Source organism: Equus caballus, chromosome 9 (assembly GCF_041296265.1).
Source record: "Equus caballus isolate H_3958 breed thoroughbred chromosome 9, TB-T2T, whole genome shotgun sequence".
Lineage (NCBI taxonomy): Eukaryota > Metazoa > Chordata > Mammalia > Perissodactyla > Equidae > Equus > Equus caballus.
The window spans coordinates 5727088-5746851 of NC_091692.1; the positions used below are offsets into that span (position 1 = coordinate 5727088).

The 19764-nt window shown below is 35.0% G+C and overlaps 1 long non-coding RNA gene across 3 annotated transcripts in view; it reads left to right on the forward strand.

Moving 5' to 3' along the window:
• The window catches only part of LOC138915359 (uncharacterized), a 426364-nt gene that overhangs the window by 302397 nt on the left and 104203 nt on the right, over positions 1-19764 (forward strand). For all 3 annotated transcript variants that reach the window (XR_011421189.1, XR_011421190.1, XR_011421191.1), the window contains 2 exons: positions 18608-18667; positions 19613-19716. This is a non-coding gene — a long non-coding RNA (uncharacterized lncRNA). The remainder of the gene's footprint in view (positions 1-18607; positions 18668-19612; positions 19717-19764) is intronic.

Here is a 19764-nt window from a genome sequence, read left to right on the forward strand (position 1 = left end):
AGTTGAAGGAAAGAAATTTCCCTCAGCAACCTGGATAAATGCATTATGATGATTACAACTTCCAGTTCCTTTCCAAATGTGTCCAGGCTAACTAATTAATTTGATCAAAAGCACGTCTCATGAACTAGACTCAAACGTCCAGTCCTTGGCCAGAGGGTTTTCCACTTCACGGCCAACACCCAAGAGCCTCACCTTGGCTTCCCTCCTCACCAGAGACGGGCCAAGCAAAGGTGTTGCAATCAGCGGGAGGAGGAAAACCAAATGCAAGCAAAACAAAACACAGAGAGCAAATGAACCCATCCTATACGTATGATGCACACCTTGCCAAATTTTGAAACTATAGCAAATTAAAATTGTTCCATAAGCCTATCTGAGTTTTCAGAATGAAAAGGAGTTTTGCACAAAGACATTATGTTGATGTAAAATGATGCATTTTACAGATATAGCAAAAGGTACACAGAAAATAGCTTACCATCAGTCACAGAATTAGTTAATTCAAGAAGCAGAAATATAACGCAGAATTCCAACGCAGATTATTTTCCTAACTCCCTAAGTGGCATCTTTGGCGGTTTCAGAATCACAGTAACAGAGATGTGGCTGAACTCAGGGCTCTGTAAATTCTAATTTATGTTGATGACACAGACTTCCTCTTGTTCCCTTAGTAGAAGTGTCAAATGTCTATTTGATATACAATATACCAAAGAGCAAAATAATTTCTCTCTTATCCCACAAGAAGGGAGAATCTTGTGAATTTGACAATGTCACTTCAGAAAGCTGTGTAATACTCCTGCAAAACCACACTTTACATAGCATCAAGAACACAGATCTCGCCACAGGGCAATAAGACCCTAAAGGATAACTTTTCAAATAGCAGTAGTTCCCACGTTTAGAGTCAAAAAAACAAGATCTGTAAAGCTCCTAAAAATGAGGTGCTGGAACTGGGTGTGCTTTGATATTCAAAACTTTTTCACAGGAAGAAACTGACAGAGTCTGACAACAGCATCTGTCAGAGGTTTTTGCTATTTGATATTGCTGGGAAGGTGGAACTCAAAGTTGGGAGAGCAGGTTTCACATTCTTGTTTCATAATAAAACTCTAGGCTCTAGCATAGTGTCAAAATGAATTTCATGATGTTCATGACTGTCTTCTTCTTAGACAGTACTATTTACAGTTTTCAGGTTTAAAATTAATGTTCAATATGTTAAAGAAACAAATATGGGAATATTACTTGTCTCATAATTTCAATGTACAAATAATTTTATTCCATTTTTTAATCTCATAGGAAAGAAAAAAATCACTTTTTCTTTGTTTGATTAACTCAAAATAAACAAACCAAACCTCCCCTCAAAAAAGTTCTATTGAGGGGCCAGCCCAGTGGCATAGTCATTAAGTTCACATGCGCTGCTTCAGCAGCCTGAGGTTTGTGGGTTCAGATCCCAGGCACAGACCTACACACTGCTCATCAAGCCATGCTGTGGCAGCATCCCACAAATAAAGTGGAAGAAGATTGGTACAGATATTAGCTCAGGGCCAATCTTCCTCACCAAAATAAATAAATAGATAAAAATAAGTAAAAAGTTTTATTTACAACCCATTTATAATTCACATTTAAACCCACTTCAAAATTTAATAATTCTACTTTATTTTTATTTTCTTCAAATGTATGACTTAAGAAGCAGAACCTTTCCAAGCACTTAAAAATAATTTTTGAGACTCTAGTAAATTAAACTTACAAATATAGTTATTCAAATTATTTTGGTTATCCCAACATAGTTTAGAGTGTTGGCCAACTCTTCTATATTTTTCGTCTTGAAATCACAAGTCCAAAATCAACTGTGCATTTTAAATTGTAAATTTTAATCTAATAAAATCTCAGATGATCTAATGAGTCAAATTCTCTTAAACATTACAAACATTTAAAATACCAATTACATATATTACTCCTAACTCTAACATCGATGTGTGAATTCCCTAGGTTTGATTTACATTGTCATTTCTATTTTCAACTCTAACCTTTCCATACCGGAAAGATACTTATCCAAGAAGGAAACATTTTAACCATCTCAGATGTATTGTTTGCCATCTCAGTAAGCTGGGGTTACTGATAAGCCAAGAGAAGTGGTCAGGGTTGGGCGGGAGGGCTGCATGCATCTGGAGTGACCCTTGCCCCACCAAAGAGGCACCACTGAGCCAAATTTCATGCTCACTTTGCTAACTGAGGATTCAACATCCAAACTGTTCAGATAGGATGTTAACTTTCACAAGTTGAGTTAAAACTCTGTAATTCAATACTTTATTTCACTATATAAATACCTATATACTGCTAAAATTGCAAATGACTGTCTTTACTGAATTTCCCAATTTCTTATTTTTCCATGCGTCTTCACTTTTCATATTCACAAGTCATTAAAGTTATCTTAATGACATTCAATTTTATTTTCCATGTGTCTCATAACTTTGGCGCTGCACAACTCTGTCGTCATCAAACACAACGTGGAAGAGAGGTTTGTAAAATAATCAAGACAACAGGACAAATCTACTGAAAGTCCTACAATTGTACATGCAGAAAACAATTACACATGCAATCATAGGACTTTCAGTAGATTTAATACTTTCACGGGGTCTCACTCTTAGACTGGTTGAGCAGAGCTGGCTGCCTGTGGATGCTTATAAGACACTTTGCCACAATTAGATCTGTCGTAGTGATAACGTATTGTTTCATCCATTCTTCACATCATTCCTGTTGACTGAATAGAATACATTTCCTTATTTAAATTTTTTATAATTATTATAAACAAAGGCATTAATTAAGCTTGTGAATTTAACGTTAAAAGGAATCTTGATGGAGTTGAATAACGTCTTGTGGCAAAAAGAGAAAAATGGAAATTAAATTATATACAATAGAAAGCTTATATTTCTAGTGCCATTTCAGTGACAAAGAACAATCTCTTAAAAGGGATAGCCCTGGTGAGAATGTCGTCCTGAGAAATAAGCCACTTTAACTACCAAGAGAGTGCTCAGCAGAGCTATGTGCTTCTCTCTCATGTTAGTCTGTTAGCGCCACCATAAAGAGTACCACAAACTGAGTGACAAACAGCAGACCTTTATTTTCTCACACTTCTGAAAACCAGAAGTCTGAGATGCAGGTGTCAGCAAGGCCACGCTCCCTCTGAAGGGGAAGGAAGTGTTCCAGGCCTCTGTCCTAGCTTCTGGTAGTTCCTTGGCGGTGGCAACGTAACTCCAGTCTTCACATGGAATTCTCCCTGTGTGCTTGTTTGTCTCTTTGTCCAAATTGTCCCTTTTTATAAGAACATCAGTCATATTGGATTAAGGCCTATCCTAATGACCTCATCGTCATTAACCACATCTGCAACAAATTTATTCCAAGATACGGTCACATTCGGAAGCACTGGCAGTTAGGATTCAACGTATGAACTTTGGGGGAGACAATTCAAGCCATAACACCTCTCTAGTGCTGTCTGAGAGCAGAGGGACCTCAGAGCTACTTGAGACTGATGGGAGCAAGTGACAAGTCCTCATCACTCTGGCATGGAATGGCTTCAGACTTGAGATTTAAACATCTTTCCTGGAGGTGAAAGATCAGATGCAGGGGTACCGGAGATGCTCTTGAGTAACAAATCACTGACTTGCACGTGAGGGGATATTTAAGAAAGCAGTATTTCAAACTATTTTTCCATAAATGAAGAATATATTTTTACATTCTAGAAGGAGTTTAAGGAGACAGAAAATTTTTCTGAAGACAACCTTCCTGCCTCCAATTCTCAGCCCTGTTCCAACACAGCCTATGACCCTTAAGAGAAAACGGTTTGTCTACCCTTTGAGCCTGTGTATTTCTGGAAATGAGTAAATGTGGTTGCGCTAAGAAAAAGAACTATAACTGCCTACCATTGGATCTAATAAAACAGATTACTAAATTATAGAAATTAAACTACGATCCCTATGATTTCCAGAAGAGGATGTCTCCAAAGTATAAACAACATGATTTAGCAAAAGCTGAGTTCTGTCATTTATATTTTTACCTAAGTTTTATTCTATGATTTCTTTTGTCCTGCTAAATCGAGAGAACTGAAAGGCATATTGCATTTTGATTCAATGGAGTCAGAGCACCTGATTCCATGCTCAACCTAACTACAAGAGTCCCCTGCTCTACCCATTGTCTCCCAAATATGTTTTGTCCATCCTTAGCTTAGCTTAAGTTGACATCCTTGGCCTTGCCTTATTCAGACCCATGAAGTCTCCATCATGTCAATAAAGGACCATTTATTCTGGGAACTCATGAAGGAAACAGAATAAATTAAAATTGTCCTAACATCAGACTCTCCCGTCCAGCTAGAAAATCTCTAGTGTCTCATGCATTGGGAAACCAAAGTCTTAAATACGGACCTGGGAGTCCATGCTTCTGCTGAAGATTTCTCGACTTCTCACACAATTTTACAGATAATGCTTTAGTAAATGCAATCTCCACTCCCAACCTGAAGTGCCTGGACAAGGCAGGCTGGCTGGAGGGACCCTGACACAGTGAACATGCAAAAGCCAAGCCCGCAATAGAGCAAAGTGGAGCCATATCTTAGAAGCAGGTATAAGTTCTTCCAATATCACAAGACTCTTCTGCCCCAGAACCGAGAATCTGATAGCATTAATTTCAATTTCATTCCCGCCCTTGGTTAACTATTTTCATGACCTTACTGTGCAACTGGATGTGGCTTAGCTGACGTTGCTGTTTATTTCAGTTCGCTTTCCAGTCTTTAGTTTGGATGTCTGCCTTGTTGAAGCTTAGCTTGTCGTTGTGTAAGCACATGGACCACAGCTTTAACTCTCCTGTCCTTCCCCAACCAGTCTAGATCTCTGGGAAAGGCCAAGGGCTTGTCTCACCTGCGCTGTAAAACCTGCAGGAGGTGGTACCCAGATTTCTGGATTCGGGACTGGTGCTCTGCTGCCCCCTACTGGGCCAAGGCCACACTTTACATTGAAGAGCTACCTGGTCAAAGTTAAGCATTTCTCAAGGAGCTTTTCTTTCAAGAACTCAATCAGAGATCTATAAAGTTGACTAATAAAGAGAAAAGGCCTAATACGTATTGAAAACTTAAATATTTCCAGGCACTATGCCTGGACTTTTGTACATATTCATGATTTAATTTTCCTGACTTCTTTGTAAGATAACTGTTATTATAACTCACTAGATAAATTGTTTTAAGGGAGGACGGGAGAGATTAAATAACGTACCTAAGAAATTAAGCATATGTCATGCTTGGGTTTTGCTTTTCTGGTAGCTGTTCCTGCCTGCTTTGCTCTGACTCAGGGCACAGGCTCACAAACTCCCTTGGCTCAGAGTAAATTCTTAAATGTCCAAAATACCATTTTATCATTCTCAGTAATAGGGTTAAAATTCAGGTATGTATAAATTTGGGCTACAGTTCAAATTGTTTCTTCTACTGTTTTCAGGACATAGAGTAAGATACAAAAGAAAATAAACATTGGATATGAGGTCAAAGAGCCTGGATATAAATTTTAAGGCTGTTCCTTGGGCAAGTCAGCTAAATAGCCAAAGTCACAGTTTCCTCAAATGCGAAAGGAGAGCCCTGCTCTTTCTTCCTCAGCAAGGAGTGGTGTGGCTCACACCCACAGTGCTGGGAACACAGTGGATGCTCTGCAGAAGTACCTGGACTTGTTGCGTGTCTCATTCTAGATTCCCCCATGAACATACGCATAGCGACTTTAATAAGGATTGGAGATCATCCATGAGAGAAAGAATACTGGTATTTTCTATTGAACAACAGTATGCTTATACTGAAGAGTTCAAACAATAATAATATTATATCCATCAATATGCAAGTGATGACGTAAACAGTAGAAAGGAAAATAATTCTTTTTTTTTAATTGAGGAAATTCCATCTTTTTTTTTTTTAGATTGGCACCCGAGCTAACAACCATTGCCAATCTTTTTTTTTCTGCTTTTTCTCCCCAAATCCCCCCAGTACATAGTTGTATATTTAGTTCTGGGTCCTTCTAGTTGTAGCATGTGGGACGCTGCCTCAGCATGACGAAATGAACGGTGCCATGTCTGCGCCCACGATCCGAACCAGCGAAACCCTGGGCTGCCAAAGCAGAGCATGCGAACTTAACCTCTCGGTCATGGGGCCAGCCCCAGGAAAATAATTCTTGATGCAAGAGCTTACTCAAATGAACAAGCATGAACATAAATGCTTTTGAATTCTATTATTTTAATTCAATAGGTTATAAGATCACCAATACTGCCACTACTGTTACTACTACTATTATTGTAAGGTAGAAAAGGGAATCATAAATTATTAATTTTGCCTTTATATGTATAATAATCCATAGGATGTTTACCAACTTGTTACAAAAACATACAGAAATCCTTGTAATGGTTATATAATATTCAGTCAACTTTTTTTCTGGGAAACATTATTAGCAACAATGTCAACTTTCTTCTCCCATTTATGTTATTACTATGAGACTTGGTTCCCCTGTGGCCAGTATTTTTGCTTCTCACCAAAATTTTCAAATGGAAAATAAGCAGTATTATTTCAAGAAGAGTAGCCTGTAAGTTAATCCTTGACCATAAAGCAATGTAATCCGTATCAGCCAGTGCTATTTTCAATAACCTCATAAGCTGTTTTCCGCCTCCCATCTTATTTCTCTCTACCTATTGCATCAGAGAGACCTATGCAAACTCCAATATGACCAAATCGCTCCCTCTTTTCAAAATACTTTTGATTCAAATCCATCACTTGCAAGGTAAAGTCAAATCTCCTTTGAGGGACTTCGATTCTTTTCATGATCAAGCTTCTGCTTCTCTCTTTAGTGTCCCTTCTTCCACTCCCCACCTTGCACGTTACGATTCCGTCATATAAAACTGATGACATTTCAAGATTATGACGTCACATCCATGTCTTTGTCAACTGCTCGTCTTTCTTATTCCGGGGCTTCTCTACAACCCCTTGCTTCCTGTAGAGAGTTTTTATTCAGCCTTCAAGAATCAGAATCATCTCTGCAGGAGAGCTTTCCAGGAAGTCAAATCTAACTTTCCTCACCAATCCAGGCTCCACTAGTCACAGTGATAAATTATATTTGGTTAACAATATAATTCTAGCTCGAGGCTAAGCATGTCACATACATTAATTATGTAATTCAGACAATAACCATATGAAATAGTTAATATTATTATTCTTTTATGTATAATGAAAACGAAATACAGAAAGGTTAATCAACTTGGCAAAGACCACACAGCTAGTCAGTTGCAAAGCTGAGAATCCAAATTCAGTTAGTTTCGCTCCAGAGTGCCTCAGCTTGAACATCTCTACAGATACTGTTTCTCATGGACAACACTGTACTGAGATGATGCCTTCAAATATTCATCTCCCCACCATGATTTAGCAGGGGAAATAAAATCAGGTCATTCATATTCTATCTACAGCACATTACATGTTACAGTGTTCAATAAATGTCCGTTGAGCCTAACCAGGCTTTAGTTTTTAATTTATGTTATTTCTCAGTTATGTAGAGCTTTTCAAATGTATACTTATCAGAGTAAAGAATATATAATAAAAATTATTCTTCTGAAAAGAATTTGAGATATGTCAACAAAAGCCATATACACAATTAGGCTACTAAATTTACAGATAATAAAATAAAACATGTAGTTTTCTCAATAATTTTGTAAACCTATGCAATAATATGATGAAAAATTTTATGAACTCAGAGATACCAACGCACCTTCCTAGGGGACGCTCATCTTTCCTGGGCTGTTTAGAATCAATGATGCAGAACAAACAAATAGATCAACTTCTCAGACTAATGATTAAACACTAAATCTAATTCTGAACTTCTCAGCAACAAGAGCAAAGTATGAAATATGATATGCATGTGTTTCCACTATAATTAGGTAAACTTTTAATTAAAATCATAATTTAATAGTAATTTAAATGCTAATCATAATCATAACATTTTAATAGATATCTATATGGATTTTTAAATTATATATTAACATATTTCCTGTTATGTCAATAAAGCAAAAAAATATTTTAAAAAATATAACTACTTTCTTAAACAATATAAATATCTAACAGAAAAGATTATATCTAATATCATATGTATATACTTATTTTGTAATAAAGCAGTGTATAATTGTATAAATAGGTAGATCTATACATGTACTTATTTTGTATATGTATGTACTTATTTTGTAATAAAGCAGTGTATAATCGTATAAATAGGTGGGGTGATCAAGTTGGATATATCTAATACATTATGCTCAACATAATCTTTTTTTCTTAAATACATATTTTTCAAGACAAGCTAATCTCTGTCTCTCTACCTCCCATTAATTTTTTCCTAACTTGATTCCTCTATGTAATTTCCCTAGTCAAATTTGTTTTGCTGATTTTGAGTGTCCTTTTGTGTCAATTTATTCAAAGTGTTCTCTCCCATCTGTTCTCTCATTCTTAGTTGTTCTGATGTTATAAAATTGTTGATATTTCTATCATTTTATTGATGACAAAATTAATATAAATTGGGTTGAAAGGTGACAAACTGTTTAAACAATTTGCTTAATTTTGCCTTGGCTCCCAGAAAATTATAGCAAGAAAAGGAGTAAATAAAAATAAATACAAATAAGTAAAGTACATACTATGTTAGAAGATTTTAAGTAGTATGTAAAAAAAACAAAACCCAAAAACAAAATAAATCTTGAGAGAGAGAGAGAACGATTCACTCATTGTATCTCAAGAACATTTTTGGCAATGGGGCAACTACTGATATGTCCTTGCCTTATGTGTCCTGTTAAAGAATGCACAATTTAGATGAAGAAATTATAAACTAGAACTCCATAATATTAATTATTTATTGGTAAAAAGTCTTTGCATTATACACACCAAAATAGAAGAAATATGTAGTCAAGATGTAGCTAATATTGTCTTTAAAAGAGGGAAAATCAAAATGTAACTCTAATGAGATATTAAGTCAATGCGATGAATTATACTTTTTTAATAAAACAAAGACATCTTACAAACAAATGAAATGAATATGCAGATTGCAGGGTCCTAAACCTTTGAAGAACCATGTTCTAGAAGAAAAATGTCAATTAAATTAAGGACTATTCTGGGGCTGGCCTGGTGGTGTAGTGGTTAAGTTTGCGCGCTCCACTTCGGTGCCCTGGGGTTCACACGTTCAGATCCCGAGCGCGGATCTGGCACTGCTTGTCAAGCCATGCTGTGGCAGCATCCCCCATAAAATTGAGGAAGATTGGCACAGGTGTTATCTCAGCAACAATCTTCCTCCAGCAAAAAGAGGAAGATTGGCAACAGAAGTTAGCTCAGGGCCAATCTTCCTCACAAAAAAATTAATTAATTAATCCAATCATTAATGACTATTCTATGTTCTTATTTTGATACGAATTGAACATTATTAATATTTTCAGCTTTTAAAACTTATCATACAAACTTTAATTTAGATGCCAGGAATAAGTTTAGGTTTGGAGAGATTTCTTTCCCTCTTTTTCTCTGACAAACTAAAGATAATTCTCTTTTCAATTATTATTCTCAGGTCTTAAGTATAGTGATCATTTTTTTCCTGAAGTTTAATATATTCATCTTTACGCATGAATCAGACTAGTTTACATTTCTCCCATTTCTCACACCTTTCAAACTAACAATTAAAGAATATCAAAGAAATTTAAATTACAAACAAAGAATAATTCTGAAAGGGAGAGTTTGGCTCTATCCTTGTAAAACAAATAAAGAAATAGATATAAATTAATAGATAGTACTGAAGGGAAAGTACAGAATAAGAGTTTGAGTTAAATAGGAGTTATTGCGTGTGTGTGTGTAAAGCTTCGGAATCTAGTCACAGGGAAAGCGAAGAAGCCCTGACACTGTCATTGCCATGAGCAGGTCCTCAGGAATTAGCAAGCTGGTTATTTAAGAACTGAATTTCAGGAAAGCACTCAGTCACCAATGAGCTCGAATCTGAAAGGGTAATTGAGTCCCCCAAAGGTAAAGAAAACAAACATGAGCATCAGCTGAACAAGAGAATCCATAGACTCATGCTGCCTGGAATGTGCTGAAACCCAGAGGAAAGTGGACTCGGGAGCCAGGATTAGAAGGATGGTGAGAGAATGTCAGCAATGGGGAAAAGAAAGGCCCGGGAAAGACAGGGAGACAAACCCAACATGATACCGGCTGTCTATTGTGCCTCTCTTCTTACCAACTTGGACTCCCTAGGCTTATTTCACTTTGAAACCTCTCTTAATTTTGGCAATTGATCAATAAAAAGAATTATGAATGTATGTAAATCAAGTATTTAAAAGATGAGTCATTATTTTTAAATCAGACTTAATTGCCCTAGTATATTTTACAATAAGCAAAGTTCTTCAATAAGAACTGTCATATCATGGAACTAATAATTTAATAGGTAGATAAAATAACTAAAATTCATGTTATTTAGCGTGTAATTTGCATTTATTTGAGTTTATTAATGTTATGAAGCAATAACCCATTTTTGTCAGATTCCTTTATTCATGTGTCCCAGATGAAATTTCCTAGAAATTCGTATATAAATATCTCTGAGGATGCAATGAACACAGTGAACAGGATGCTACTATGTGCTGGAGAATAAAATTGACGCATTTAACCGTATGACACTTTAAGAAGAAGAAAAACTTAAAAATGTGTCTCTAGCTTTTGTATTTTGCCCACAGAGACACACTAGCTCAAACGTCTACCAAGAGGGTCATAATCTGTTGTGGGTTTTTTTGTCATAAAGGAAGCAATGAAAAGAGTAAAACTAAAGCAAGGTATTGCCACTTCCTTGAGCTAGATAGGGTCAATCAGTGTCTCAAGTGACAAGAAGACACCAGGGCAACATAGGCCCTCAAATGAGAAAAATCTTGGGAAAGCAATGAAAATCAGAGTGAGAGGCAGAGGGACACACACAAGGTGGGGGAAATTGTAGCTGAGACTTGAAATTTTTCTAAGTAAATAATGTGTCTGTGATACGAGACAGTGGAAACATAACTTTTTAGACTTCTTCTCTACTAATCTTCATTATCAGACACAGCTGTGTTCTTCTCCAATAATAAAATAAGGCTGACTCTTTTTCACAACCACTTTCTTCGAGTGTGATTGACATACAAAAAGCTGTACATATTTAATGTATACGATTTGATGAGTTTGCAGATAAGTAAACACCTGTGAAATCATCGCCACAATCTATGCCATAAATACATCCATCAGCTCCAAAAGTTTCCTACTGCCCTTTTGAATAATTTATATTATTTTTTGTGATAAGAACACTTAACATCAGATCTACCGCTCTGGAAATTTTTAAATATACAATATAGTATTATTAACTATAGACACTATCCTGTACACTAGATCTCTAGGTCTTATTCATCTCACTTAGTTGAAACTTTGTGCTCTCTAATTAATATCTTCCTGTATCCTTTTCGCCCCATGCCCTGACAACCATCATTCTCCTCTCTGGTTCTGTGAGTTTGACTATTTCCGATTTCTCACATGCGTGGTCTCCTGCAGTATTCGTCCCTCTGGACTGGGGACTGAATTAGTTCACTTAGCATAATGTCCTCCAGCTTCCCTGGTGTTGCTGCAAATGGCAGAATTTCCTTCTTTTTTAAAGGCTGAATAATATTCTGTTGTATGTGTGTATCACAATTTCCTCATCCATTCATCTGTTGACGAACATTAATGTGGCTTCTGTGTTTTGTCTATTGTGCATAATGCTATAAGGATGATAGGAATGCAAATAATCTTTTTGAGACATTCTTATTAGTATTTAAGTGTTTAAATATAAAAGAAAGTACAATACTAAGAAAGGGGATATGAAAAGGAATATGTAACCTGATATATAAACCTATGAAGCCAAATTTAAAAATTCAAAATAGAACTTGGGATATTTTTAATTTTGACAGATGCAGCATTTTGTACAAAAAGTATAGATTAATCAATAAAATATATACATTTCATCCTTCACTTTATACTAACAAAAAATAAATTGCAGATTAACAGTGTTGATGCAAAATTGAAAATATTTTTAAAAATCTAAAAGGAAATAGGATAATTAGATGAGAACCTTTTCAGAAAGGAGAAAAATTACTAAAAAGTGAGAGAGAGAAATGATTATGTGTGTATATGTATGTATTTTTTCCCAGATTATAAAATAGTTTACATAATATGAAAGGCAAATAATTGGCTAAAGAAAATTGCATAAAATATTGAGGATGAAAAGTCAATATCTTTCTAACAAAAGATTTTACAGGGGCTGGCCCAGTGGTGTAGTGGTTAAGTTTTCACGCTCTGCTTCAGTGGCCCAGGGTTTGCAAGTTCAGATCCTGGGTGTGGACCTATGCACTGCTCATCAAGCCATGCTGTGGCAGCATCCCACATACAAAATAGAGGAGGATTGGCACAGACACTAGCTCAGTGAAAATCTCCCTCAAGTAAAAAGAGGAAGATTGGCAACAAATGAAAGACTTTATATAAATGTGTAAGAAATAGATGCAAACCGCAGTAGAAAATGTATAAAGATGTGTAAGAATATTATTATTAGACAATTTCAAAACATTTAATATAAGAAATAAATGTTCAACCTCTTATTCACTTAAACCAAAGGTAATTAAAATATTTTTGAGAATATATTAACGCTGATATCAAACATTGGGAACTTTTGTGGAAAAGGAAAGTCTCATTTACTGCTGGTGACAGTGCAATTTGCTACGAGAACAATTTGGATATATGTATCAGTTGATGTATTTGGCAATATGTGTCAACATGTATCAAAAAAGGTTCAAAGATGCTTTGCTATGATCTATACTTTAATACTGGAAATTAATCCTAGAGAAGTAATCACACATGTAGCCAAAGTGTTAGCTATAGGAACAGACATTGGTGCACTATTGACAGCAGTAAAATATTGAAAATAGCTATTCAACAATAAATTGTTAGGATTTTATAAATTTATAAATTTTTTTATAAATTTTTAAAGTTATGGGATTTCATAAATAAACTATGATACAGTCCTTCAATGTAGTTATAAAAAAGAAAATTGTGGGTAATAAACGTGTCCCTCTCTCCCTCTTTCTCTCTGTCTGCCCCCTCTCTCTCTCTTTATATATATATATATATATATATATATATATATATATATATATATATACACACACACACACATAAAATGGAGCTGTACATTCCTGATTTTCAGAATAATTATTTACTTTTGGGTAGTGGTGTTTTAGAAGACTTTGCTTCATTTTCTTCTGCATATTTTCAAAAGTGTTCTGCAGTAAATGTGGATTTATTTTATAATATATAAAATACAAAAGTTATAAAAGCAAATCTGAGAGAGCTTTCTCTCATACTTTAGAGACGGAGAATTAAACTAATTAAATGTCCTAAAACTCTTTTAAAAACAAATGAAAAAAAGCCACTTTATCAAAATAGCTTTCTAAGAACACTACCTCACAATTTAAAATTGTCCTTTACCATTCCACTTGACAAATCTACAGGCTTGTCTGTTGATGGCTGAAGAATTGCAACAGTCATTGCTGGGAGCATTTCTGATTTATGAATCACTCTTCTACAAGTGTTATTTGTAAACTGTGAGAGTAAAATGATTTTTCCTATGACATACTAAATAACAAAGGACAATGTACATTTCTTAAATATAAAATGCAGGATTTTGCTTCTTGGTTAAATGCTTGATTTCCTTTCACTCATCTGTACGTGTGCACATATTCAAGCATTTTCTTTATCAACAAAACATTGGACATATGGAGAAAAAAACTGGGAATACATCCAGTATTTTTGGATGTCAAGAAATCAAAATAATTACAGTCATAAATTCCCAAAGATATCTTGGAGATAACATATGATACGCAGAGATGTGTACTTTATACTTGGTAACCTACTAATGCCCGTGCTAAAACATGCTTTTAAGAGGACACAGCCCTTCCTCTCCAATACGCATTTTCGCTCTCTCTCAGCAAGTTTTACTAATTTAATCTTCTTGGCTGCCCCCAAAAAGAAAGATGTGTTGACAGATTAATGAATATCTGCTAAGCCTAAAATTTTTCTATACATTATGAATTTAATGTCACTCAATTTAAAAGGGAAAGAATATATACTGAGCCAGTCCTGCGCACTGTAATACTTCCAAAGGCCAAATCGAAAAGTAAATTAGAGTGGTCCTATAGTTGAATAATTAAGAAAAAGTGGTATAAGTTCCAAGGAAAACTAATTATTCATATCATTCATATTTTTCTTAAACTATGGTCAGCTTTTTCATTTAAACCTATGCAAGAGGGGATAGAATATTTATTGGCATTTTAATCTAAATAGTTCCTATTTTCTTTTAAGAAAATTGGGAAATTTCGGTTACTTAACCACGTGTGACTTGAAGGATGTTTTGCTAGTCAAATCATTTTTCTTTCTTTTTTGCTTGAGGAATATTAGCCCTGAGCTAAGATCTGTCTCAGTCTTCCTCCATTTTATATGTGGGTCACCACCACAGCATGAGAAATGGTGTAGGTCCACCCCGTGAACTTGGGCCGCTGAAGCAGAGCACATCAAACTTAACCACTGCACCTCAGGGCCAGCTCTGCTAGTCAAATCATTTTGAACTATTTAGGAATACAAATGATTTACAAATGATCAAACAATATTTCCAAACAGAAATCCTCATCTGGGGCTGGCTTGGTGGCACAGCGGTTATGTGTGCACGTTCCGCTTCGGTGGCCCAGGGTTTGCCGGTTTGGCACCACATGGCAAGCCATGCTGTGGTAGGCATCCCACATATAAAGGAGAGGAAGATGGGCACGTATGTTAGCTCAGGACCAGTCTTTCTCAGAAAAAAAGAGGAGGATTGGCAGATGTTAGCTCAGGGCTAATCTTCCTCGGAAAAAAAAAAGAAAAGAAATCCTCATGAGTAAAATAAAGGAAGTATATTTGGAATTATAAGAAAAATTCAATGCAAATTCAAATTAAAGATTTTGTTACATGAAATCCATGTTTAAGGTTCTTGAAACAAACTTTTTTTCAGATATGAATCTAAACTTTTATACGTTATTATCAGTGTAGTGCAGTCATTCAGGCAGATTTTCATGGATTTTGCCATTTTATTATTTGACTTAGTAGTTATAAGTTATATTCCACTTACCAAAAAGTCTTAATTGAAAATGTTATACATTTTATAGATACGTATATATATATATATATATATATATATATATATATGCATTGTTCTCAGATATACTTTGAGAATTTTCACTTAAAGAAAATATGTTTCAAGATATGAATATTCATCCTGTTTAAATATGGAAACCTAGCTGTTTTCTTTTTTATTTTTCTTTGCATTGAAAATAGAAGTATTGTCACTCAGTTCCTGTGAGAGTTGGAGAGTTAAGTTGTCCTTTTCCTCCTGGAAAGAAAAATCATTTCTATTTTGTTGTGATTTATGAGTAATGGACATCAAAGTATATTATGAAAGAACAAGAAAGGAACGCATTTTTTGTTTTTAGGGGTAAAAAATGGTTAAAGTAGAGATTGGCCAGAAACCCTAGAAAGGAGCTAGTTGGGAGGGTTACCCAAAGACATACAGAATTCTGGAAGTTAAACCAAAGTCATCCAAGACAAAAATGCCTGCTATCCTGGATAGCCCAGTCAATGTATCTGTTGACAGAATAGACAGTTTCAGAATTCATACGGGACCCAAATTCTCCACTGCCAAGTTTGAGCCGTACAAGTTTCTCAAGCCTCAATTTAATGACACTGCAAATGTATGTACAGTTGAGCCTCATCACGTAGATTCAGTGTCTGCAAATTTGCCTACTCACTAAAATTTCTTGATAAGCCCCCATCAATACCTGCCGCCCTTCTCCAGGCACCGCGGACACGCTGCGGTGGAACGGGACCAGGGTCTGCCTTCAGATTTCAGCTCTCTTCCTGCACGTGTCCTTTTCACACTCTATTTAACACGTTTTTCACATTTTTGTGCTTTTGGTTGGTGATTTCACTATTTAAAATGCTCCCACATGTAGTGTTGTAGCTCTGTCTAGGGTTTCTAAGTGCAGGACAGCTGTGATGTGCCGTATGGAGAGGATGTGTATGCTAGATAAGCTTCATTCAAGGATGACTTACAGTACTGGTGGCCGTGAGCTTAATGTTAATAAATCAAAAATATATGTTAAATATGGTGACTTTAAACAGAAACACACATAAAACAGTGTATGCATAGATTGTTTGACAAAAATGTTGTGACCAGAGGCTCATAAAACCTAACCCTGCATTTCCCCTTGGAGCAATGATTCAGTATTCACTCATCCATTGTTTGAGGCAACTCTATAGAACATAGCTATTGCAAATAATGAGAATCGACTGTCTGTCCACCTATCCATCTATTATCTATCTATCTATACATCACATGTTGAATGTACATATCAAAGCCAAACAAGTCTACAGTATTCTTCAGAAACCAGGACACCTAAAATTCTTGACTTTAATAAACCCCACAGTTTCCAAAAAAATTTGGAAACAAAATAATAGACTTTTGAATAACTAATGGGTCAGAAGAGAAATCAAAATAGAACTTAGAATGTATTTTGAAGTACATGAAAATGAAAACACAATATATAAAAACCTCTGGGATACACCCAAAGCAAACTTAAAGTGAAATTTATAGCACTAAATGATTTTATTAGAAAGAAGAAGGGTCTCAAGTCAATGACCATAGAACTGACTTTAACAAACTAGAAAAAGAAGAGCTAATTAAACTCATATAAGGAAAAGAAAGAAGATGATAATAATCGAAGGATGAATAAATGGAATAGAATACACACGGGTCTTCAGCATTTTATTTTTGCCCCCTTCTGTCTTCTATGATATTATTGTCATGTACTTTTAATCCTACATATATTTTAAATTGACAGATGATATTATTATGGTTTTTACAATCAATATTCATTTACATTTACCCATCTATTTATCTTTCCCATTGCGCTTCATTTCTTCTTCCATTTTTGTGTTTTTATCTGTGATCATTTTCCTTCTCTTTGTAAAATTCCTTTAGTATTTCACATAGAGCACATGTACTGGCTATGAAATCTTATTTTTGTCTAAAATATTTTTATTTCATCTTCATTTTTAAAGAATATTTTACTGGTTACAGAATTCTACGCTGGCAGTTGTTTCCATTGAGCACAATAAAGTTGTCATACTACTGTTTTCTGACTTACAAATTTACTATTCTCAAAGGTCAGTTCTCAGTCTTAATGTTAACTATCTGATGATGATGAATGTTTTTTGTCTTTGACTGCTTTAGGTATAATTTGTCTTTGCTATTTAGCAGTTTGATTGAGATATGCCTAGCTATTTTGGGTTTCTAGAGTTGCTTGAACGCGTGGATTTTATGTCTCTCACCAGTTACAGAAAACTGTTGACCAGAACCACTTTACACGGCTTTGTTTACTCTTTCTCTCTTCCTCTTTGATTCAAATTGTGTATTAATGCTTTTCACCATGACCTATATATTCTTAGAATCATTTCTGTATTTTACATCCTTTTATTTCTCTCCATGTTTCAGAAATATATTTTCTCTCTTTTCTTCAAGTTTACTTTTCTTTTGTTGTGTCTAATCTATATTTAAACTTATATATTGAATTCTTAGTGTCAGTTACTGTATTTTCCATGAAATTATTTCTAGAGATTTAATTTCTCTCATAAAATTTTCTATCACATCAAATGTTTTCATGAACATTTTAATCAGAGATATTTTAGACTGAGTAGGATAGTAAAATATTTAGCTGCAGGTCTGTATCTATTATCTATATTTTCTTTGGTTTGTGGTCATTTCACCCTTGATCCTAATGCCTAGTAATTTGTTATTGGATTCCAGACATTTTGAATAAAAAAATTTCAAGAACTCTGCTCTTATAATTTTACCTTCTTTCAGAGAGATTTTACTTTTTGTTCCTTAGACGGCAGCCAGAACATAAACAAATCATTGGCTCCAATAAGGGTTTTCAGATGATAGGAAGCTGGATTTTACTCTCTTTGAGGTACGGTCTATCTCTGACTTGTCCTCATTCATAAGGTGTAACATTTCAAAGCTCTCAAATGAAATGCTGGCGCAATTATCTGAGCCCTTTTTCCTTGACAGACCGTAAACTGTCAATTTTGTTCCCCCAGCACATTGAACCTGACAAAACATCTGCTTAAGATTTTAGCTTCTTAGTTTCAGCCGTCTTCTTGCCTTCTTGGTCTTTCATTCCATAACAGCTTAGGAAATGACAAATGCCTTACAGTGAACATCAACTTAGAAAATCAGACACACTTGTTTGTGTTTCCTGTTTCTTGAGGATTCTGGTCCCTCCAGTTCCGACTGGGTTGGTTATACCTGTACTTCATATTATCATGTCTCTTAGCACTCTAAGACTGCCAAAGGTCCTGAGGTTTTGCTTTCCGCCTGGTCTTTATGCCCTCAGCCACTTAGCAATGGAAAATACCTCAAGGGGAAAGTTTGTGGAAAGTTGGGCTCATCTTATGTATTCTTTTTATTAGGATATTGTCCTAACAATTGCTGGGTGCCCTCAAGATTCTCCAATGCCTCCAATATGTAAGGTATTTTTTTCTTTTCTTTTAAACCTGTTTTACAGTTGTTTTTGGTGAAAAGTTGGTTTGATACAAGCTAGTTATTCATAACTATCTGGAGAATTTTAATTTCAGAGACATACTGTTGTTGAGAAATTGTGAAAGTAGATTGCCTATTACCAAACAGATAATCAATAATTCAATAACATTACTTAAAGGTACTTTTGAGTCACAAAAAGATTCAGTCAAGGAATATTACTTGGAGGAAATGCTTACATTCATTAATATGGACAAGCCAAAAAATATATATCTATTACCATTTTTCAGGCCCAATTTGCTAATGACCTCTGTTGATTATTTTGGGCATAGTTCATCATCAAAAGTGGAGAACTGACAAGAATTGTTTGAAGTCTCTTTCAGCATTTTTTTCTGTTTAGTCATAAATAATATTAGAACAAGTGATCTTAGAGCCAACTTTAAATGAGCAGTTAATGGTGGCATTTGAGCAATCAGAAGATGAGTTCTGGAACATAAGATAGAGTTAAAACATAAGCAATAAAGCTAAGAAGGATATAAAGCACTGAGGTCTTACTACCCACCTTGGAAAAGAAAATTCTATAAGCATTTGCATAGTGTAAGCAAATGAGATAAATACAAAAGCAAACAAAAATTATTTATCAAAACAGGCAACGATTAAAAATTGAACACAAAATCAAAACACAACTCAAAGTATTCAATCATTATAATAAAAAAATTTTTTTAATATTAAAATCGATTATTACCCAAAAGACACAACTTTTGGAATGTGTTATTTCTCTTTTGTTTTCATAATTATGTGATTTGTAATTTGCAGTTCAAGTACTCAGACTCCTGAGGTTCATTCTTATTCCACGGAAGTCTAAGTCATCCATTGCAGGTTAAGCTGAAACAAAATAATAATAATAACAATAATAGGGATTTTTTTTTATATAACAGCCTCAGGCCTAAGGGGAAACTACACAATTCTGGACCATGGCGGGGGAGTGAACTCAGCTGGAACAGGTTAAAAATCCTACTCAATCTCCATGACTGAGTGACAAGTAAGTGAATTGCCGGCCTTCGTGCATCTGTCCACAAACAAAGCTCCT